This window comes from Etheostoma cragini, chromosome 5, assembly GCF_013103735.1.
Source record: "Etheostoma cragini isolate CJK2018 chromosome 5, CSU_Ecrag_1.0, whole genome shotgun sequence".
NCBI classification, from domain to species: Eukaryota; Metazoa; Chordata; class Actinopteri; order Perciformes; family Percidae; genus Etheostoma; species Etheostoma cragini.
Window position 1 is genome coordinate 21,927,425 of NC_048411.1, and position 25,096 is coordinate 21,952,520.

Consider the following 25,096-nt stretch of genomic DNA (forward strand, 5'->3'; position numbering starts at 1 on the left):
CACCACGGTAAGGTCATGGTTCCCGTAGTACATTCTACCTGTGTAAATAATTTCACACTTATTTTTATATTAAACGTTTAACCCCAAATTTGCCACATGGGAATATAAATTGTCTACTAACATTAGGCTATAGCGGATGACCGTAAATAGAAATATAGGCAGGTTGTATACAACTGAGCAATGTTAGTGTTAACTGACTTAAAAGGTACCTGCCATGGTGAAATGCTTCACCATCTGGTTTTCTCTGCAGTTGACAGAACATGGCTGTAATTACAATATTGTCCCACTTTGCTGATCTCCATAAGGAAACTAATTCTCTTCAGGATCAGCTGTAGTGACAGCTGATAAGGATTTAGTGAGAGATCTCAGCCAGGCAGGTGGGTTTGAACCAAGGCCCTCCACTTTAAAGAAGGTCTTCCTGCTCGCCCTTCCATCCTGTTAATAGCTGTAAATCTGACATACATATAGATAGACCACTGAGGGATTAGCCTGGAAGTGGCGCTCTGTGGCGAGAACAGACGCCTGTGGCTCAACAGTCTGATCTCACTCTTTGACCAATCTCCTCTTAGTCATTGTCTACTCTTTCTTTTTTTATTTTAAATGTTGAAACAAGAAAAGAACTACAAACAATGGCTAAAGCCTGTGAAAATACAAGTTGTTGCCAGTGATTAAAACAATCTATCAAATTTCACCTTTCACCTCTTTTCCCTTGTACCATCTTCAGTTCACTGGCTCTCTTTGCTGCCTTGTGATATTCTTCCACCTCTCTCCTCTGTTGGACATCTGTTTTTCTTCTCATTGCTGGAGGAGAGAAGGATCCCTCCATATCTAGCTCCACTCTTCCCTCCTCTTTCTCCTGCCCTACATAACATATTCTGTATTTAATTCCCTCTCAGTTTGCTCTCTATTTTTTGTTTCTATTCCTTCTCATTTATGTACCATCTCTCACACCAACCCAATTTGTCCTTTTTCCCATCACCTATGAATGTCTTCCGAGCTTTTCTTTCTTTCTTTCTTTCTTTTTTTCTTTTTCTTTCTCTTTCTTTCTCTCTTTTTTTCCACCTTTCCACCTTTCTTTCCACATTATATTTCAACCTTTCTTTGTCGCTTTAACTGATTATCTAGCTCTATCCCTTTTTCTATCTCCTTTTTCCTCTCCCAGCTGGGTGTTTAAGAACTGTTTGCCATCTGATGTTCCTATGAGAGGTAATTAAAGCCTGTGTGTGTGTGTGTGTGTGTGTGTGTTAATTCCATTACAGTTTTCTCCATTCTATCTGGAAGATATGTGGGACAACCCCCACAACCATCACATGCTCACGTCATGAAGAGTTTTTCACGTGACATATTATACCTGAACTACTCATTATCCTTTCAAATTGAGGCGTATTTAGTCTGCAAATTTCAGCAGTTTTTTATATATATTAAAAAAAAAAATGTGGGGGTACTCTAGGCCTTTAATTGACAGGACAGATGAATGCATGAAACGGGAGAGAGAGATAGAGAGAGAGGAATTGACATGCAGCAAAGGGCCACAGGCCGGAGCCAAACCCGGGCCCGCTGCGTCAAGGAGTAAACCTCCTCTAGATATGGGTGCCTACTCTACCAACTGAGCTATCCGGGCACACAATTTCAGCACACTTCTAAATGCATGGAAGGATATTAATGATTTATATGAGACGATGTTTTGAAAGCAGCTCTTGACCAGTTAATCAGCCATTGGAGCTCAATCTGTATCATCTCTCACTCTGAGAACAATAAGATCTGGAGTTAAGATGAAGTCAAATATGTCACCAGATTTATGTTATGTTTAGGCAACATTGTTTTTTGCGGAACCTAAGTGTTAAGGATGTTTTATGGATCAATGCCATGTTTCCCGCATTGGGCCAAGGCGCTTCCCCCAGAATTGCCTCTTTAGTAATACATTAATTACACTGGACTACGAGCGTAAACACCTAAAAACACTAACCGTGTAGCAGCAGAATGACTCCAGTAACTCAGATGTAGTTAAGTAAATTGGCTTCAGGCCGCACTTAAGGAACAAACCTCAGAGGCTGCATCTATTTCTTATGTTTTGCTGTCATATATTCTTCTATGTCTGCCTGTTTCTATTCATCTCTGCCTCTCCTTGTCTTTCTTTCTCTGTATCTCCCCATCACTGCTGCTCTCTCTTGTCTCCCATTTGTTTTCTCACTTGCTTGTCTTTCTGTCATTAGTTTCATTTCAGCCACACCCACACAGCCTCTCTCCTCATCCATCACTCTGTGTGTGTGTGTGTGTGTGTGTGTGTGTGTGTGTGTGTGTGTGTGTGTGTGTGTGTGTGTGTAAGAGGGAGGGATACTGAGTAATAGAAAGATAGTGAGACAATGTGTGTCTATGTTGTGTTTTTTTTCTGATTCATGGGTGTTTTGTGTTTATTTGAGATGAGAGTGAGTGAGGAAGAAAAACAGACAATTGTGTGAAGTATGGGTTTCCCTCAGAAGGCTGCTTGATGGACTTAAAATGCAAAATTTACTTAATTATTTACTACAAGTTGACACAAGTTAACAAGCTAATAAATGAGTGTCTCGCACCCTACTCTAACTCTAATTTTGATTTATCCTGCAATGCTTGGATGAGCATTTTCAGCAGCACTGCACTTCATTTATCCAACTACACATGTTCATAGTTGGGAGCCGCCCAGTACAACCACAGCCTTTGACTGTTCACCACGTAGCAGCTCCAGCGGAGCAAGTGGGGGTTAATTGTTCTCCTGAAGGATTGTCCACAGGTAATTGTCAGTTTTCTACATCCAAGCTTTAAAAGTATAACTGATATTGTATATGTTTTCTTGGAAACATCATTAAGTAAAAGCAAGTCTCAGTTATTTGGGGGGTAGAACTACTTGTAAGTTCTGACTTTCCAGAAATTAGTTTTTGTCTTTTCTTCCATTTACTTTCACCATAAACTAAGAGTGATTTTCTAATTAAATGCCATGTTGTAATGACAAGAGATTTCATCCCTCCAGTTTTCATCTTTTCAGTGTCATTTTTTTTGTCCACTGTGTGTCCACTGGGGGATAGAGTAGAGACAGAGTCCAGGGTTTCTTTTTGCCAAGACAATGTGCTATTCGGTCTCAAACCCAATACAGAACCCAGTGCCAAGTGTTTTATTACTTGCACAAGAAACCACACAAACAAAAACACAATGCAGTGACCGGAGACTGTGTATGGCAGAGACCCAGGGTGTGTAGGAAAGGCACCTGCAGAGAGAGTGTGGGTTACACTTGTATTGCAACATTTCGATTGCACTTTGAATATGCATGATGACAAGGATGCCGCTAGAGGCTTTTCCTCACTGCAGAGAGTGACATTCTAGGTTAAAACTCTATATTCTTGTGGAATTTTGGTGTATAAATGTTGAGGTTTTAAAGATGCACAAAATAGCGGCAGCCATAAGCCATAATTTATAGAAGGCCCAGTTGGAAACAGTTTAAAATAACAATTGGCATGCATAGATAGAGGAAAAGAACAAAAAGCTGCTAGGAAGGAGGAGGGCAGGAAGGAAAAAAGAGAAAGAAAGGACTGGAAGGAATATTTGGATTTAGAAAAGACAGTACAGGCTTGAATACGTAAATGTCAGGCGCAGGGAAAAAGCAGAAGAGGAAAGGCGAACAGCAAAGATCGCAGTTTATTGATCGGAGCTTCCAGTATTTATTGGCAATGTTTGAGGATTAAATGACTTTGTATCTACAAGGAGAAAGGGAGGTAAAGCTGCCAACTGTACACATCATGATATTAGTCTTGGAGAGACAGTGAGAACCGGAGACATAGGATGGAGGAATTGATGTGGTTAAAAATGATTTTTAAAAAATTAAAATGAGTACAAATAGAAAGTGGAGAAAAAAGGGCATTGTAAGGAGGGAGAGGTTGAGATACAGAGCAGGAGAAAGAAATGGAATAGTGAAAAGATTCAAAGTAATTTAATCTAGGATTTGGTATGTCCTTTTTGCTTTTTTGCGATTGTTGTTGGTTACATACTGCAATATAAAATCCCAGCAGTATATCCCAGCAGCTCGCAAGGCGGGCGACATTAAACAGACAGGCAGACTTGACTGAGGTGATGTTAATTAACAAGGGGTTGTGGAGACTTGGTCACAGATGGGAACAATGACAGGAAAAATAACAGTTTTTTTGTTGGCCATCAGATTTCACACGCAGGGATTCTTTCCAAGCTGTTTAAACAATTGGGAGCACCACGGACAGTTCCCGCATCCCTGGCGGTCCCCAGGATCAGCACCTTGGACAGCGGTCGAAACAAACTTTAGTGTAGGATATAATACATGATTCACTTGAGCTGTACAGGAGTGCAGGTGAGGCTGTTTTAGAGACTGTAGGGTCAGCAAATGAAACAAAATACAACTTTAATGTATTTTAAGATCAGTAATGTTAATTTATGACACCCAGAAGCCTTCAGAAAGATAACTATCAACTGTAAGAAAGGTAAGGGTCCATATCAACTTGAAATCTATGCAATAGGTGGACAGTTAGTCATTAACAGTTTTTCATTTCCTTTTATAATATGTTTAATGCATTTTTTCCCTTGCGTTTCAGAAACAATCAGTAACCCTAGAATTCCTTTCAATTGTGTTGTGGTAGTGGCTGTAAAGCTATGCATATGCTTTGGAATGCAGGAGAGCATTTATGATGGGAGAAATATTGATGCTAATATAAAGTGTATTAGGGTTCTGTGTGACATGCAATTTGTTTCCTGGTTGCATAATACAAAACATCTTTCAGATATCCATTTAAAGATGATGTAGGTAGAATTGTGAAGATCCAGGATTTAGCAAAAGAATTTGAACATCAACAACTTCTCAGTCCTCTCCCCCACAAGGGAGAATGACTGTTTGCCTGAGCAGTGATTGACACGCAGTTAGATTCTCTCTCTCTCTCTCTCTCTCTCGCGCTTGCTCGCTCGCTCGCTCGCTCGCTCGCTCTGTCTTGGGAATTATAAGACTGATTCAAAGCTAAAACCCAGCCTGCTTCTTTGCAGTGTATCATTAGATTCACATTTTTTTGTACAGCAACTAATGAATCAACAGGCTTTAAATGTTTTTTTCAAGTTCTCTAACTGCGTTTCTGTTTTCATCATTTGGAATCAGTATTGGACGTACTTAAGAAGTACTTCTGCATATTTGCCCTTGCTTTGCTTTCTTTGTGAACTGCAATTTAAAAATGCTCGCTGTCTTCTGTTAGAATTGCAACAATCTGTTCTTTAAACCACATTATTATTATTATTATTATTATTATTATTATTATTATTTAGTTGGCATGAAAGTGCAAATCTATTAATGAATGTCAGTTTTTGAAAGTTATTTGCTAAGGTATCTCAAAGTGCAGGGGGAAGAAACTAAAAAACAAACAGATAAGGATAAAATGAAGAGAGAGCAAATGGAAGAAGGAATGTGAGCAGCGAGAGGAATGAGAGTGAGATTAAGTGAGAGAGAAACAAATCCAAAGATACACTCAAGAATAGTGTGAGTGATATTAGCCTGGGTGAAAGTAAGGACAAGTACTTTCTCTTTCTACCCTTGTGTCGTTTACTTGGCAGAGCAGCTCCTCTGATTGTTTCAGTTTGGCAGTATCACTTTGTACTCAACCTCCCTTTTTCACTCTCTCTCTCCAAGTTAATGTGAAAAAATAAACGAGCACTTAGTGGTGAAAATGTATGACCATGGTTGTGTTCTGTTTCTGTGCATAGAAAGAGTTTGGTGCCAGTAGAAATAGCATTGCATAATACTTTTTATTTTATTTGTTCAATATCACTTTGTGTGAGTTTGTAGAAGTCAGCTGTTAGCTACCGTTCAAAATGAGTTCAGCTGACCCATAGATTAAATCCTCTGAGTATCAGTTGGAAGATAAATAGTGCACACTTATTAAGCCAGGTCTAACTTTTAGTGTCTGATTGTTGTCTTTTTTTTTTTTTTTTCCATTATTTTTTTTTTTTTTATCACTTCAGTTATGATTCAGTTTAATGCATGAAATTAAAATGCTGGATTGAACTATAGTGCTCACTTTAATTTTTGGAATTTACCTTGAAATGGTTTGGAGTGAACATGAAACATTCAAAATTATTTCAGGCAAATGTTTTGTTTTGATCAACTGCTCTCCACTCTATAAACAGATTGATTTCACCTATCATAAAGGGGACTCAAGAAAGATGGGACCAAAAAAACGCCAATCCCAATGGCTGTGAATCTTGCCCTGGCTGCTTTCTAGTATATGAAGTTGTGCTATCTATTCACTTGCATGTCACACTATTTGCACTGCATTACATTTGGAAATTAAGTGCCATTCAGAGCCATGGAGGTAACACAAGTGAAATGTTGCCTGACAACACTGTAGTTGTAGAGGAAGATGGCTGCAGACTCTGTACCTGTGTTTTTTTTAGCTGGACAATAGTCTTTCTTTGGTGTGTGTGTGTGTGTGTGTGTGTGTGTGTGTGTACTTTTGACCTCTCTAGTGAATAACACGTTCTGTCTGTGCTCCCTAAGGGGTGGTAAGATCTGTGTATATGTGTATATAGTGGCGTACCATACCGGGGCACGATGCTGAGAGAACAGCTGTCAAGGGAGGGGCAAGGGTAATGATGGCCATGCATCTTTGTGTGTGTTGGTGTCTGCTCATACGTCATTCTTCCATGTCTGTCTGTAAGCTGCTGGGTGCCTCCAGTCCTGTGTGTACCGTGTGTGTGTGTGCTTGCTAGCCTTGAGTCTGACAGTCTGTCAGAAAAGCTTTCTAATTGTGGTTAAAAGATGGCAGGCCAGAGTCAAACAGATTTATCATTCACCTGTTGCGCGCACACACACACACACACACACACACACACACAAAAGTAGGGTATTAGCAGGTTTCTTAGCAGTTATCAGACAGGCAGCACACGGGTCTGAGGGGAGTTATATTAAAACACACTCTGTGTATGTAAATGACTATGAATACATTTTCAGTGGGTTTCTTTTTTTTAACATAAAAAAGATGAGAAGGGAGGGAGTTGGGAGGCGTAAGCGCAGGTTGAAGAGAGGTTAAAGGATGGAGGAAAGAGAAAAAAGGAAAGGGAGGAGAACGTAAAAGAATGGAGTGCAGGAGAAAAGAAGGGATGAAAAGGAAAGAGCTTAGAGGATGATGGAGGACTGGATGGGAATTGAAAGCGAAAGGAAACAAAGGAAAGAGTGCGGAAGCTAGAATAAATAAGGTAAGAGTAAGAAAAAGTGAAAGGAAAATCAAGCACAGAAAGGTACAAAATAGGAAGCCAAAGATGAGAGAGGAATGAGAAGCAGAGACCAAAGTAAAGAAAAATAATAAAACAGAGGGAGAGGAAAGGAAGGCAGCCGAAGGAGAGAGAGTTTGTTCATCTGTGTTGGCAGCCTGACAGCCCACTGCATAAAAAGACTTTCTAACCCGTTCTTTCACTCTTTCTTCCTCCCTCCCTCCTTCCGTTTCACTGATTTCATCCTGTTCTGTTTTGGGCCTGTTGCTTTGTTTGTGTGTTTATGTCTGCTCGTATCTGAGTTTGTGGGGCCTGTTCATATGTGTTTTTATTTGTGTATCTTTGAGTGTTTATGCATGCATGTTTTCTTGGTGTGTATTGAATATTGATACACTAGTGGAAGCATGTTTTAAAGGTATTTGGAGAGAAGCAACACAATAACATTTCAGCATCTCAGTCTCACACTTTTCCCGCATCCAAGTCAAATTCCATTTCCTGCCTTAAAATGGGTATCCTACACACTCACAGACTGGAACCCATGCATAATCTCACAGTTCCACAGATAGCCAGTTCATGTCAGTGGGTCCTCCCTACACCATGGGTCAAGATTAAAGGATTTTCTCACTGCAGAGTTGCTCATCCCCCAGCAGGGAACAGGAGAGACAGAGAGCTTTATGGAAGAGTTACACAGTGGTAAGATCCACAGGCCTGTCTGGGTAACCTGCTGGGCACAGCTGACTAATGACACTACCTGTCTGTCTTAATCACTGTTAGCATTACAAAGTTACAGTGGAGACAGGAAAGTACAGTATGTTTAATGGGGACATCACAACTCAATGTACATACAGTAATTACATGTTTTTTTCACTTTTATTCAAGTTCTATTGCTAAAGGATAATGACAATTACAACAAAGATTTGAATTAATAACAAGTCAAGTTATCCACATGAAAAAATATTTACTGGTAAGATGTATCAGATTTATTTGTCCAGATTTTGAGGTTTTTATCTCTAAGATGTCTTAAAAGTAAAAAGTATGTCTTTCATAGTATCTGTGAAGACTGAAGCAAAGAAATAAGCTGCTGTACAAAAGCACTTAAGAAGGATGCCACAGGTAAGAATGTTCCCTATTTGCCTAAATTAAATGTAGGGTGTCATGGTAGTTCTGCCCCAAACACACACAGACAGACAAACACACACACACAGCTTTAAAATGATATGGCCAACACTTTCAGAGACACAAGATAGAAATGTAGCGAGAATATTCTCATTGCGCACCTTATTCAAACTATTGCAGCTCTTGAGGGATTTACCATGCAACCTGTTCTATTCATCTCCTTTTCAATACCACATTGTGGATTAAGAGTAAATATATGGACAACAGTGTGCATTGAAAAAGTGGGAACCTGCCTGGGAGAACATGATAACTGAAGGTGAACATGGAGAGATCTCAGCAAAGGAGGGGAAGAGGAGTGAAGACAAGAGTGACGGAAGGGAAAGGAAGAGGAAAATGTAGCAATGTCAGGTACAGAGGGGATGCCCTGAGGTTTAAAGAGTGTGTGTGTGTGTCTTTGTGTGATATGGGCTGAAAATGTCTGTCAAAAAGTTTAAAACATTTTTTTTATTTCCAAGTGTGGGGTTTCAAGTGTTAGAGGTTAGTAGCTTGGCATGCCAAGGGATTCTGATGCTGTGTGCATGTGCAGTATTCTAGAGTCCGGGAGTGCTGCTGGACAAACCAGTGGACTGTTGTACTCTGTGTGTGTGTGTGTGTGTGTGTGTGTGCGCAAGACAGGCAGCACTGTAGGGCATCACCTTGGCAGAGGTATTAAATCTTTTTCATCCTCTCCCCGGCTGTGGGGAGGACCAGAAGACAGATTTACTCACAGAGATGCACACACATAAGCACACACATGCACATACAGTAACTGCTTTGTAGAACACACACTCACCCAAAAAAACAGACATTTTGCATACTATGAGACGTAGACATTCATTCACATGCCCAATCGAATTTCTACAGTCACACTCAGAGCGACAATGTCTAACAGTCTGTTGGTTTCTAACTTAACATGCTCCCTGGGCTGTCACTGTGTCAATGAATCATCCCCACTGACTCACACAGCCAATAAGTACAATCCAACCTGGCATGTGCAACATATGCAATGTAAGCTGGGACATCGGTATCTGGTGGAAAAATGACTCTCTCAAATTTTCGTTTGGTTCTCCTTCAGATTGGATCAAACTGTCCTGTGGTTGTTTGCGCTCATAAGTGTTGTAATCAGCGGATTGACAGAAACTCTACAGTTTACTGAATGCTGGCTGAGTTTACTACTACAATAATTGTGCTGTTTTCAGTTTTAGTCTATAGTTGTGAAAAATTATGAGCGATGGTCTGGTATTCTGATTAGAAAGAGGGGTTTCTTTGTTGGTCAATACTCAACATTGCTCACTGGTATAATAACTTTTTTAGATTTTTTTTTGTTGACATTTTTGTTTGTTATGAAGTGACAGTGGAAAGACATGAAAGGGAGAGAGAGATTGGGGCATGCAGCAAAGTGCCGCAGGTGGATTCAAACCCAGACCGCTGCAGGAGTCAGCCAACGTGGGGCAAATACTCTTACTGGGTGAGCTAGAGGCCGCCCTGGAATAATGACTATGGTGTATTCTGTCCCTCAAACACTCATCCGTACCACATGCAAGTTGCATGTTTATGCATACAAGTTTCATATTGCTCAAATCTTCAATTTTAAGTCATTTTAAATGCATGTAGACAAATGGTACAGTTTGTGCATGTGAAACCTACTTAAAATAGGTTATACTTTCTTAAATTATGTGGAATTTGGGAACATACTTAGATTGGCTGTGTTTTTATAAAAAAAAAATAGGAATGATTAGTGAGTGTGTGGCAGTAAATGAGCCATTTGCTGGTTGCTAGTTTGAATCTATTTGGACCACGCACTACCATCAACATGAGTCTGTCAGGGGACAGGAGCTGCTTTGTGGTCAATAAGGACAGACATTAATATGTGTAACCTGATGGTTGTAACCTGCATGGCTGAAAAGAGAAGCCAACATGCTCATCAAATCCTGTTGTCCCAATGTTGTATCACTTCTTGGATTACTGCCCAGTCTGTTTGTGAGTGACTGCAACATGACATGACAGCGCAAAGAAGCTTAGGGTAAAATTATGTATAATAGTCATACATATCAAGATTATTCACAGATATTCAAAGTCATGTTATCTCTCTACTGGCAGATCATTTTCAAGTTTCGCTTGAAACAAGTTTCTGTATTCTTGTCTTTTCCCTGTGTATTTATCTTTGTGTACTGTACATAAATTGATGTTGTCCTCTTGTCAGCCTGGTTGAATGGTGGTTGACTCAGGAGGTGTCGCAGGTTACTACATGACTCACTGAAGTGATGATGAAATGTCATTAAGGGAAATCCTGAATTCCTTTGTGCTCCCCTATTATCAGCTATTATAAAAAAATAGCATTAAAACACTGCCTGAGATAGAAACCATCATGTTTCCTGTAAAACAGTCTGTAGGTACAGTTAGTTTTCTGAAACTATTATAAAATGCATGCAACACTGAAAATCTGTTAAAGTTGACATTCTGTTTATCCAAAGATCAGTTAGAGGGATCAAGGTTAACACTGCTCTGTTGATCATATATACAAATAAGATGGTGTGTGAAACAGATCACTGAAAAAGTATTTTTGTTAGTTTTACTATGCATAAAAAATCGGGTTTGAAGAGGCAGACGTTAAAACTGCCAAGTAATATCTGCTGGACCAAGGCTTTGGATTTAGACGTTTACTGAGGATTATTTTTGTCTTCAGCTAAATATTAGTAAAATTGAGATAAAATTGCTCATATTTGAACAAACAAACTCTACATGCCATCACCGGAGCAACGATATAATATTAACTCCAGGCCATCGATAAATGTGCAAAACGTGGACACAGACCACACACACAACTTTAGACTTTAGATACGTATTGAGCCTACCAATTTGAAACGGACAAACACACACGGACACACACACAAACACACTAGCTGAGCTTCCTCCTGAACCTACATGCTGCTGTGTTTGTGTGAACATTTCCAGTGTGCTGGCATTATTTGGAGCAGTACTGTAACTGTGTCGCTCTGTTCGAGGGTACCATAGAACTGCATGTCCTTACCAGCAGACAAACAAGAACACACAAAGCCCTGTCAGCACACTATCAAACTGAAAGAGATGTCCATCTTACAGGAACAATTTTACATTTTGGGAAATGTGCTTATTTGCCTTTCTACGATAATTAGATGGCCAACTTGATGCCACGGATATCGTTTTGCAAACTATGAAGCAAGAGTCAGGAGATGCTTAGCTTAGTATTAAGACAGAAAACCAGGGGACTCAGCTAGCCTGGCTCTGTACACATGAAACAAATACCCACTAGCCCCTGTAAAGCTGACTATTCAATGTGTTATTCCTTTTTTTTGGGGGGGGGGGACATTCTCTAGCACATGACTCCCGTGAACGGTCATGTTCAGGAGACAATTACACATTTACAGTAGAAATTCCATGATAGCCTACCTGGCTGTGAGGTAATTGCTTATCTAGTTGGCAGATGCTTATTGAACACAAAAACTGATGCATCTTCTTGTTCTCTCCTATTGGTTGGTCTCCTCAACTTTGCATCTTTGTCTCACTTTCTCTCCCAATTTAGCTAAAATCTTCCTGTTTTTCTCTCTTCCTCTTGCCTGTTTCTTTCTGTCCAACTTTCAGCATGATAACAAGTGGGGGTGGGGCAGAGAAAGATTAAGAAGTGATTAGGACAACATTGGAGGGTAGTTTCTACCTGCTGGGCCTCCTGCTGTGTTGTTAAAGCTGACCTTCTCGTCTTCCCCTTTCTTTTGTAGCTTGTTTCTCTCCTCTCTTCTCTGTTAGTTTCTATCTCCCCCTCCTCTTTTCTCATTTCCTTTCACCTCTCCTCCACTACAGTCCCTCTTTTCATTTAGTCTCATTTCCTCTTTTCTCGTCGCCTCCTGTCCTCTGCTTTTCTTTCATCTCTTCTTTTTCCTCATCTCCTTTTTGTTTCCTTTATTCTACTTCTCTTCCATTATTTTACCTCAAGCAACAACAGCAGTTACAAAAAAGTGTGGAGGCATAGCATGTGAGTGCCACAGCATGTTGGGTTGCTGTTGATGCTATTTCTTTTTCTCTAAATCTTTTGAATGCTTGAAATAATGTGAAGGTTGACATACGGTGATGGGTACTTAGCTAGGGTCATTTGGCCAGGAGAGGCCATTGTGCAGAAAACCCCAGATGGGACTGTTTGATTTCAAGCCACTAATCACTGTTGTCTCGGGCAACGCTGAGCCCTTGACACTAAGATGGCACCTGTCCAAAATGGAGTTAATGGGGGATTCTTGATAAGTGCCCCGTTAAAGCTATCAGCTGAATGAATTGTACACACTGTGAACGGGGCTCAGTCAAAAATTTTTTGCCGTTTTCCATCTTAAATGTGGTAAATAAAAAGTGTCAGAAATAAATTTGAAATCATCCTCGCCTTTACTGTAAGCCCAGTTGGGTGTATGAATCATGGGGAAAAAAAGCTAATGTAACGTTGCAAATATAAGGATTTGATCAAGATCATTAGGAATTAATTGGCCGTCCTGATTGTTTACCCTACAATATTATACTACCCTATTCTTGTTTGTGTGTGTGTTGATGTACAAGAATGGTTTAATATTACATTAAACACGTCCATGCACACCTGCTAAAATGACAGATTCAATCAGCAGACAATTAATTGTAACATTTTTAATGGGCTAATTATCTTCACTCATTGTTCAAGAAAAACTGCCAAATATTTATTAGTTTGATGCAGCGTCTCAGTATGACTTGCCAACTTTTGTAAATATAATATCTTTGGGCTTTTGACTGTTAGTTGGACAAAATTAGCGATTTTAAGATGTCACCTTGGCACACACACTTTCAGATTACACTCTTTTCAAATGGTCCCATGGGGTCACTTGGTGTGTGAATGGTGCTAACCCCATTCAAACACCCTCACTATTTTCTGACATTTTATAGACTATACATGTTTGTTCAATTCCTTAATTGAAAAGTAATTCAGATGGTAATTGGTGATGAAAATGATCATTTGTTGAAACCCAACTTGTTTTGAAACATGAGAGTGAAATAGCCATTTAGATAAGCAGTGAGTAGAGAAAGCTACCGTGAGCGCAGACGCTGACTGACAAACTCAGGGAGATTATGAGAGAGATTGTGGGTGAAAAGGGAATGAGGTCCTGAGAGAGGCAAAAATGTGAATGCAAACACTGAAGAACTTATCTCCAAGCAAAACAGAGAAAGAGTACGAAAGACAGACAGTGGGAGAGAGACGGAATCAGATAGGTGGAGAAAAAAAAACAAGCGAGACAGACCCAAATGAGAGCAGCCAGAGCAATCTAAAACAGAAAAAAAGACTATATGAGGGCACACAAGATAAATGAAGATAGAGTGCTAATCAGTGAGGCATGTTCATGGGTGCTGTGTTTACAGTGTGTGTGTGTGGGTGATCTTATATGTGTGTTGGTGCATGTGCTCATGCATGTGTGCATGTGTGCATGTATATTTTTAGCCATGGTGATGAAGCTCAGTGCATCTGGTACCCTTAGCCCTAGGGAGGCCATAGCGCGCACAAACACACACACACACACTCACACACACACACACACACACACACACACACACACACACACACACACACACATACTCCGTCTAACTATATTTTTTTCACTGTTGTCTTCCAGAAATAAACACTAAATACATACACATGGATACATACAGTATACGCTAATTGATATAATCACACATGTGCAAACAGATAGGGACAATCATCAAAGCTTAATGTGGTGTAAACTAGTCAGTCAAACAAGCAACCCTCCAAATATTTCCTTGTTTAAAATAAAGTACCTTTAATTGTCAGAATTACCAGAAAATACTCACTATAGAAATTAGCTACTGAAACCCAAATTTACAGTGAGAAAATTGAATTTTTGTTTTGATAAGTTGGTTCTTAGAGCACTTTCACATTGGTTTTGGCATCCAGTCCGCAGCTTGAATAATGCTACATTTAGTATACCAGGTATATAACAATGTCTTGTATCTTTTTTTGTTGGGAATCAAGAAAGCTACAAATTGGGGAACAATTTTTCTCCAAAAACCTTGATTGATCTTGAATGCACTCGCCTAGCCGTGGCACAACAATGTGTGATTGATAACATGCTAACTCTCTCTTCAGTTTCTACGGCTTCTTCCAAAGTCTTCCAAAGTCTTTTTTTTTTTCTTTTGACATCTACACAAAGCATCTGTACAGTACTGGCTTCAATCCTACAGTGCATTGCCAGAAAAAAAAAACACATTACATAATAAATACAGTATCTATATATATCATGCATGTGCACTGCAATTAAGGATCATAAAAAGCACATTGTTCATCAACAGGCTGCTTCATACTGTGCATCTTTTGCAATGATAATGAAGAGCTCTCCATCCACTGTATAGCACATTTAAGAAATGTTGTACACCATCTCTTGGTGTTTCCAAACTGTCAATTTCCCTTCCTATCTTCCTCTGCCCTTCTGTCCCTTTGTCCCTCCTTCCCACCATCTTCTCTGTTTTTGCTCTTAGAATCATCCCAAAGACTAACCTAAAAATCTAGACGCACCCTTGTGGCAGCAAATATAATTTACAGACAGACAGACTTTTCAAACTGTGGGGTCACTTAGTGTTTGAATGGAGTGTTGTTGTTACCTACCAACCTCTCTGTCGACAGATTACAATGGCACCCCAAGGTGGTGAACATTTATTCAAGGAACCTAAAGTAGAAATGTGTTTGATTTTTTTCAGGGTTTTTCCCTTTTATTAGACAGAGAATGTGGATTGACATGTGAAAGGGGGGATAACAAGCAGCAAAGGGCCGCAGGCTGGATTTGAACGCAGGCCGCTGCAGGACTTAGCCAACATGGGGAAGTACTTACTCAGTGAGCTATAGGCCGCCCTGTAGAAATGTGTTTTTAACTGAGGAATAGCCAATCACAACTTAGAAAAATATTAAATCTTGTTGTGGAAAAACCTCCAGGTTCTATACATGCATAGATTATTTGAAACATTTAAGTTATCAATACACATTACCTGAACTGTAGTGTGTGTGTGTGTGTGTGTGTGTGTGTGTGTGTGTGTGTGTTACACGGAAAGTCTAGATAACTGCAGTCCATTTACCAATTCAGCATTCATCTAATGCATCCATCCTAGCAGTGCTTATTCAACACATAGTTTGGATCCACAGTACATTTCCAGTAGAATTGCCTTGTCTCATGCGCCAGCTGTCCCTCACCTTCGTCTCTCTGTGTGTTGCCCACCTCAAACTCTGTTTGCTTCAGGATACAAAACTTCAAAGTAGCAAGCTACACGCTGAAAATGGAAAACCCCGCCAGATCTTCCTCTGATCGGGGGCGTCTTCAACAAAAAATTCAGGGCGGCTCGCATTTTGAAACCTGCTCTAGCTTATCCGGGCCTTAGTCATCACTACATTGGTGTTCTTTTCATTCACCTATATCCACTTTTAAAGTCAACATATAGTTTTTTTTAGGAAATTCACACCATATTCTGAGCTCTGTTAAAGCAAATCTTAAGAAAACTTGACTGGAAAGCATGAAAAAGGGATGTTAACAGATTGGCTATATGTTTTGCAATTTGTGTGTGTGTGTGTGTGTGTGTGTGTGTGTGTGTGTGTGTGTGTGTGTGTGTGTGTGTGTGTGTGTGTGTGTGTGTGTGTGTGTGTGTGTGTGTGTGTGTGTGTGTGTGTGTGTGTGTGTGTGTGTGTGTGTGTGTGTGTGTGAACATTTAATAGTTCCAGTTTTTTCTTGCCTGTATTGTGTTTGTCTGCCTGTCTGTTTGGATAGATGTCTCTGCTGGCATAGCAGAGCAACATCACATAAGAGTCAGACAGGGCTGAGCTCGTTTTGACAGAAGGAAAGGGATGAGGGAGAGTTATTGCCGAACAGGATGCAGCCCTAAAAAGAGCCAATCATCAGTGATTTTTCTGTTGGCGTGTGTTTTTTTGAAAGGCAATACTAAGCTCTGAGGTATCATATTAACAAAAAGGAGGGTCCTGAATGATACTATAGATGTGCTATGTGCTACAATTCTGCAGAGACTTTGCAGAGAAGCATCGTCATTTTCACACACACATTCCTAGCAGCCATAGAAATTCCACTTTTTGCTGCATGCTTTCTCAACTCCTGCTGCACTTTTGCTTCATCCCTCAGAGATTTCACTTGGGAAAGTAATGTTTGCTTCTTCTCAGTTGTCAGATATAATAAAAAAATATATCCAGGGAGCTAGTTCACTAAAAAATACAAGGATTTCTTTTTAAAATACATCAACTTGCTTTTGCAGCCTAATGTTTAAAAACAGACTTGTCTGCTGCTCTTATGGAGGACAGGAATAGGAAAATGCAATGGGCGTCTGCAGTGACTGGCGCTTAAACTCGAGTTTAGCTTATCAACACATTATTAAAAACAATAAGGCTTGATACAAAGTAAAACATTGTGCAGGAAAGGTTAGAAGCCAAGAAAAGGTTTATAAGTAAGTAACACTAGTTAAACTAAGCAGCAATGAGAATTAGGAAAACCCTCAAGAACCTGCTTTTTGCCCAAAAGTTAAGAGAGAGTGCATTTAATTGTCAGGAGATGTAAGTACATGTTGTAAGGTATTGGTTTCCTGAGGTCAAAGCTTTGCCTGGCTCCTATATTCAGCAGTCTTCCATTTAAGTGCTAATTAATATGCAACCAACAATGACAAATGTAACCAAAAAAGCACTTAGAAATACTTTAGAGTGAAGGACAAAAAAGCTTTGTCTTGTTCACTGAGCTCACAGGGGAATCCGTACTCAAACCCACACATCCTCGGCCTAATTTTCCCGAATACACATGTGATTTCTCTCCCTCCTTTTCCCAGCGTGCCTCCTCACCAACCACACATTACATCAGCTGTGGGAGGAGAGTTTCTTGACCGGACGTTGATGTAGATTATTTACAACATGGTCACAACCACAAAAAAACTGGTCGGCGGAAATACTCATACGTACATACAGCAAGTTTGAACATGTATTAAGTAAAAAAAAAACACACACAGCGGTTGCTGTAAAATAGCGAGAATTGGTGTGGGGAAAAAAGTCAATGTGCAAGCTCTGATATAGGGAATTTCATATTTAATTAGAGGTAACCTACAATATTAACTGGTGAAAACTGGAATGGTAGTATCATTTCATTTCATGTGAAAAGGTCCGAGGCCTATTAATCCAAGTTTTAGGTTATAGCACCATGTCATTAACAGAACTGTAATTTATAATATTTTATTTCAAAGGGTTTACATTATTCACGCCTTTTTAATGTCTCTTACTGGTTTGTGTACAGGAAACACTACAAACCCGTTTAAAAAATATTTCAGAGCAAGTCACACTCCACTGACAGTGGTTTTACGAATATGCTCCGTGTAAGGTTATTTAGGCTACATGACTACATGGACTGGGATGAAAAACAAAACTGCTCAAAAAGACAGGAAGTTATCTGGAAATTAAACTGTGTCGGGGCCTCAATGTTATCTCCCAAAGTATGTTTAACTCCCTGCAAAGTAATACACCTTCTCCATGGTGTTTGCCATGCAGTTTTTTGATAACAAACTGCTTTAAAATGCGGCTGATACAGACTCAATAAATGAATGAGGAAACGAAAGGGTGCTGTGTCAGAGGGAGGAGACTGAGAGAAACTCAAAGTTTTTTTGAAGAAAACCTCCCAGGTTTGATTGACCTCCTTTTCTGAAAGAGAAAACCCAGCGTTTCCCTCATCTCAGGGTTAACAAACTCACAGTTTTCAATAAACTTGCTTTCTGAAAGAGAGCCCCGGTCCACACACACACACACACACACACACACACACACACAGGTTAACCCGGTCTCATGCCAGTTTGTGAAATGGTCACTTTATTTCGATTTGCTGGTTTGTCAACATGTCACAAGTTTCTTGTTTACTATTTGTACAAGTCATGATTTTTGAACGTGACCATTTCACAAACTGCCATGACACTGGGCTGCCCTGGGGGACGCAACAAAGGGGAAATGAAACGGCACACGCCGGCGACAACAACGGGAAGGACCGCCGCACGCGGGACCCAGTCCCTGGGCGCAGGGACACAATCCGGGGTCTAGGATTAGTAGTAGCGGAAAGTCCTGTGTTGTTGATCCGGCTAGACTCCCTAGGTGGATTTTTGGCTTTCAATACTACTCACTACCATAATCCTTCTGTGATCACATAATAGGCTTCCCATTAAATATTACTTCAAAATTTGTAATTAACACACGGAAATAACGTCATTAACGTGACCTGTACACAAATCTATACATTAAGTAACGTGACCATTTCACAAAGTGCCATGAGACTGGGCTGCACAGGCCGGCTTGGAGCCCTGCCGCTGAAGGAGATGGCAAGAACCGGTTAAACGGCTTGGTCAGCAAAATGAACACGTGGCAACCGTTGGAGCTTCCTAGCACTGGCCTTCCGAGCACTGGGCCTCCGCCACTTCAAACAAGGATTTTAGCTTTAGGAGAAGGCTTTTTATCTGTTTATCCTACCAACATAGACACTTACGTGTTAGGTAGTTGTACCGCAGTGGTAAATTGTCTGCAGTGCTGCGTGGGTTGTTGCCGTGTTCTGATCAAAACAACAAAATTGACATTCCTCTTCAAAAATCTTTCATTTATTGTCAGAAATTAAATTTTCAAAAGCATCACTTTCATTACATTTTATGTGACATATTTTTGGTAGGCCAACTGGCTGGATGCAGGCACATCCAGACACAAACGAGCAAGCTTATTAACTGTGTGTGTGTGTGTTTGTGTGTGTGTGTGAGTGAGATAATTGGATGGGTGGCTGGATGTTTCAGAAGATATACCTGTCATCATTCTATCACTCATCTAGCACTTTTCTTCTTTTATTTTCTCTATCATTCTTTATTTTCAACTTTGTTTCTTTCTCTCTCTCTGTCTCTCTCTCTGTCTCTTTCTCTCTCTCTCTTTCTCTCTCTCTCTCTCTCTCTCTTTTTCCCCCCTTTGTGCTGTATCTCTATCTTTTCTTCTTCACCCTCCAATTCTTTCCTTTCATAATATACCCACCTCCGTCTCTGTTTGCAGCTTGCCTATCTGTGTGTCTGTGTTTTGGTAGTGTGGACGTGGTCCTGTCAAAACCTGCTGTGTGTGTGTGTGTGTGTGTGTTTTTGTGTGTCTATACAATTATGTCAGCGTGCTTTTGCTTTGCTCATGCATCTGTGTTTTTGTGTATCTGTTGGTTTGTGTCTAGATAGGGCGGTGTGTGTGTGTGTGTGTGTGTGTGTGTGTGTGTGTAGTTGGGTTTTAGTGATCTTTTTGTTCTCTAAGTATGTCAGCATTCCTGTGTGTGTGTGTGTGTGTGTGTGTGTGTGTGTGTGTGTGTGTGTGTGTGTGTGTGTGTTTTCCTTTAAGTATCAGTATGTGTGTGTTTTTGTGTTTGTGCATTTTTCTGTGCATATGTTTTGCACGTGTATCTGCGTGTTGTACTATTTTGTTTGTGTACATGATTCCTCCCTTTTCCATTTACCGGTCTCTAAGACTGCAAAAAAACCTTCCTTTTTCTTAAATAAATTGCTTTTTTTTGCTTTAGATGAGAGACAGACAAAACGAGGCAAAGAAAGTCGGCTTGTTTGATTGATTGCTAACTCAAAGCTCAGCTTTGATTTTACCACGCCTAATCAATGCATCCTTACACGTGCGTGCACACCCAATCGCAAGTATACATTCACAGAGAAAACCACTTTGAGACTTTCATAGCTTCAGTTTTTCAAGCACAGATGACTGAATGTTGCAGTTTTTTTTGTTACATTTGTTTTCACGGATGTTTGTCTTTTCTTTTTGGATTGGTTCTTCATGTGCAGCGCGTATTTGGTTGTTTTGTATTTGCAGCGGGTTTGTTAAATGCTGCGCATGTGTTGTCAAACTTAAGAAGATGTTTGTTTCAATGCCAGTTAAATTTGTTACGTGGCTCTAAAATGTTGGTGGACAGAACATTAGAAAACGCCTTGAAATGAAATGCAGTCTAGTACAACACCACCACTAACTTTATGACCCAAAAACGTATCATAGAAAAGAGTCTACGCACAATATGTAAGTAGTAATTACAAGGTATTATATTAAGGGAGTATTCATTCCAGAGTTTTTTGGTAGAAATGCATTGCATCGGATTGTTGTCTCGTTTGTGCTTTCCACGTTATCTAAATCATTCCAAGCAACATGGGGGCTACACGTTAACCCTCATGTTGTCCTTGGGTCGAATTGACCGGTTTTCCCATATCAATGTTCTTTTTAAACTACCAAATTGTAATTACCCAAAATAACATGATTGATTCTACACAACGCTCTTTGGCAAGTGACTAATCTCTACTTTCATTAATTTGGGGGTGTTTGAAAAACAAATTGAAGTGGTTTTAAAATAGTATTGATTAAAAGTTGACATATTCCAGTCTGTGATCATCCATCAACATACATTCCTTTAATTGTAGTCTAAATAATTCCTAATATCTGCTTTTCATCTCAAACATTAAGTATCATTTTCAATGATCATCATTGCATCAAAAGTGTTGAAAAAAGATACAAAAACGTTAGAAGAAGTTAAAAACATTAATAAAAAGCATCAACATGATAAAACTATGAACCGCGTTTGTTAATTTGTTTGAATTAATATATCAACGTGCAAACAGTACAGTATTGTAAAATGCTGCAGCTTCACACAGTTAAAAAGAAAAGTTGAAGACACAGAGTAGACTCTGAGAGCATGTGATTCTAGTGCAGTGGGGATTCAGATGCGTGGGACTTTAGCTTCTATCTTTAGGCACACAAGTCACATTTTTAACCATGTGCTGGCTGAACAGCTGCTATACCCTGGCCACATCTTGAGGAGAGGTGGTTCAGAAAACTCAGGTAATGTTATTTTTAATGGCTACATTCATGAAACCGACTGAAATGAAGGACAAGTTGTTAAGTGCTGCCTTATCAAGTTCTACTCTATAAAGCTCAAATTGTTTTGTGTGTAGAAAAGATGTTTTAGTCCAACTTCAACAGAGGTTAGCTGTGCAGTTAATGGAGCCGTGCATACAGTACGTCCTAATTTTTTAATTACTTAGCTCTCTTCCTCTCCACTTTTGGCTGCACAAGTGGCTAAGCTCTTACATCAAAGCAGGCAGTGAGAGGATGAATTTAGCAAACAACAAACCTTGTGGCCTTTTCTCTACCTCTCACTGTGCTTTCCTATGTCACTCTCCACCGTTCAAGCTCTCATCCCTCATCTTTACCTCGTCTCTTTACCTTTTTTTCTGTTTGATAACGTTGTTTAACCTCTCTTTTCTTCATCCTCCCTGTCCTTGTCTGAAGCTGTCATCTTTCTTTCACTCAACATTTAGTTTTTTAACTGACCTTGACTAATACTAGCCATATATGCATCTAACCTAGACAGAGGTATTGAATTAACGTTGGCTCTCAAAAAAGCAAAACTTTCTGTATATGTCTCAACATTTGAGGCAGGACATTGCCACTAAGAAGAAACAATGTTTAGAAGACTCTTCAGAACTGACAATAAGCCAAAATCATGTGTACACATCCCAGCCAGACTTTTCTCTGTATAGGTTAAACATCCAACATGTTTCGCAAAAATTGAAAAGTTCCTGCCATGTCAGATTATAGATAAGAGCCAGAGACAGCAAGAATGGTAGGATGAGGTAAAACATGATGGGCGGAGAAAAAATTTGATGAAAAAAGTCTTGTAAGCTCTTTCTGTCTACATCACTGAGATAATTTGTTCAGACCTATTAGCATTCTCGAGTCTGCCTTTGCAACACAAGAGCTAGGCTTTAAAGAAAGAGGAGACAGAGAGAAGGTGTGAGCAAGATGGTGATTGCCAGGTAAGAGAAAAGAGGAAAGTCAAATATTCAGAAAATGGTGAGAGGAAGAAGACATACTGTACCAAAAAAAAAAAGAATATAAATTTTGACAATAGGATAAAAGAAAATATGGAGAAAAGAAGGGTGGGAGTTGTGATCTGTGGAATTTAACAGGTGAGAAGGAGACAGAACGAGAAAGAAAAGGCGGCATGAAAGACGTGACACAAAGAAATGAGAACAAATACAATTAGGTGTGTGTTTTTCAAATCAAGTCCCTGGTTTGGATGGATCAAGAAATGCTGATCTGACATTTTCACTCAAAGGGTGTGGTGAAGGAGAGAGGGAGAGAATGAAAAGGCTGAGAAGGAAAGAATGTCAGTCCCTGGAAGCGGAAACCGTGAGGGGGGGAGAGTCGATAGGGAAAGAAAGTTAAAGAGACGAGCTCGTGAAATTGGAGCTGGGAGAGATGGATGGGATGCTGAGAGGGGCAAATAAGAAAAGAGGAACAAGACAAAAAAAGGTAAGGATAAAGGCACAGGAACCCTCAACCCCCCTTCCACCTAAACAAGTACTTGCGTCAAAACACCTTAATAACACCACAAGATGAAAACCCTGCAATGACGTGTCCAAAGAAGAATAAATAAGGATGTTTGTGGTTTCAACTAAACTAGCGTACATGACCAACCCCTTCTCACTACCATCTCGTAAAATACGGACGCTTGGTCAGGTGCCTTTTTTGTTGTTATTGACGCTAAAGGTCTTCTTTAGCTTGGTCGGGACTATTGGCGTCCCTTTTGACGCTGTTAGGTTAAGGAAAAGCTTGTAGGTGTACTTAAGATTTTGTGACTCGCGTGAATAATGGGCCGGTAAAGAAAGAAATCGGCTTCCCTGACACGTGGGAACAATAGGACGATTGTGGACACACGCGGGACACAAACGCTGCTCTGCTGGGTGAAAGTCCTGTGTTTGAATCATACACCACTCTGATCAACCTCGCTACGCGGAATTTCCCTCTCACATACTACTTGCTAAGCCCTGTCTAGATGCTGCTCTCCCCAGTATGTTCCACACACCGAAGGGTGTCTTTTTTCATCGCCTCAGACGCGCACAGCCCCTGTCCAAACGTCCGTGAGAACTGGTTGAAATAACAGATGGGACAGAGCAGTGGACTTGAATTTCTGCACATTATGGAATGGCATCATGACAAAACCCAGCAGAGAGACAGAAAGAGAATGACAAGCAATAACAGAGAGGTGTTGTGGGAGGTAATTCTGTCTAATCTTCTTTTGAAGAAAAAGAGTTCCATCTTGAAAAAGTAAAGGAATAGAGAAACTGATTAAACCCATCTCAGCGAGCAAGAGAAAGAGAGACAGCATGGCAAGTCTGTCTAAAAAAAATACAAGAACGTGACACAGGGAGAAAAGGGAAGGAGGGAGGGAGATGATCTGGGGAGAAAAACGAGAAAAACGAGAGACCGACAAGTTTGGAAAAAGACCATGTGATGTGTGGAAGGAATGGAAAAGGTGGTCATTCAAGCATTGCCTCAGACATTATTGGATAACTGGATTTCTTAACAAGTAATAAGGTAGCTGAACCTAGAAAGTAATGGAGCAAAGAGGCTAACAGAGATTTTCACGCTTTGCTTTGGGGAGGTCATTAAAGAAGTATGTCGGATGATGCAGGCAAGGCAGGGGCTATATTCTTTTTAGCCTCAGTGAATGGGAAATATATTTGCCAAAGACAAAACATACCGAGCCTAATGTTGATACAACTGCTAAAATTTACTATAGCAATTAATGGCTTTTGCATTGTTGTTCCCTCTGGTATAAAGAATTCATGAGATGGCTTGAAGCTTTGGTGTCACATAGAGTGTTACTGTGTCTTCAAAACAAGAGCCCTTTTCTGTCAGATCATGTCATGCACTGATTGATGTATGAATGGGTTTCCTGCAGATCACTCACTTGTAGTTGAGCAAGAGGTCTACAGGGTTCAAAGGAAGGGCTCATTGAACCCAGTTTGGACTAGACATGGAAGTCATGCTAATTAACATCAGCTGTCCAATTCATTAAATTCATTCATTCTAAATGTTTAAAGTCAGCTCAGCAGCATTTCAGTGGCGAAGATATAATAACTAGTATAATAAGTACTAGTCATTGTCCTTAAGTTAGCCATAATTGGTCATATTACTTTGTTTAGACAGGAGTGAAATATATATACAGTATGTACTGTATCTGTGTTTGTATGTATATCTGTGCGTGTATATATGTAAGGCAAGGCAGCTTTATTTGTATAGCACATTTCAGAAACAAGCAATTCAAAGTGCTTTACACAAAATCAGTTAAAAAACAAAAAACAGATGAAACACAAGTATAAACAGTTAAAAAAAAAAACATTAAGCAACAAAATTCCTTCTATAAATTTGGGACTACCTTCACACTAATTAGTCAATGTTAGTGCTACCTTTCGTGATCACCCTCAGTGTCCTACCCTTCACGACTCTATTTTTAGAGACGTTACCTTTCGTCTCCTTGGACTCTTCTTCAGACTAATTAAGCCAATCTAGTGCTGCCTTTCGTGTCTATTTTTGACACTACACAATCACACTTTTTCTTTAAAGTGTTACCTTTCGACTCTGTCTTTCTCTGTATTACACAACCTTTATACTATATATAACACATAGTCCAATATGTATATGTGTATATGTATGTGTGTGTGTCTATATGTGTGTGTGTGTGTGTGTGTGTGTGTGTGTGTGTGTATACACATATGTGTTTGTGTGTGTGTGTGTGTGTGTGTGTCTGTGTGTGTGTGTGTTTGAGTGAATATA

The 25,096-nt window shown here is 39.9% G+C and overlaps 1 protein-coding gene across 1 annotated transcript in view; it reads left to right on the forward strand.

Annotated features, from left to right (window-relative positions):
- si:dkey-215k6.1 (transmembrane protein 132C) overlaps window positions 1-25,096 on the forward strand; it is a 244,993-nt gene that overhangs the window by 22,740 nt on the left and 197,157 nt on the right. The window lies entirely within an intron of this gene.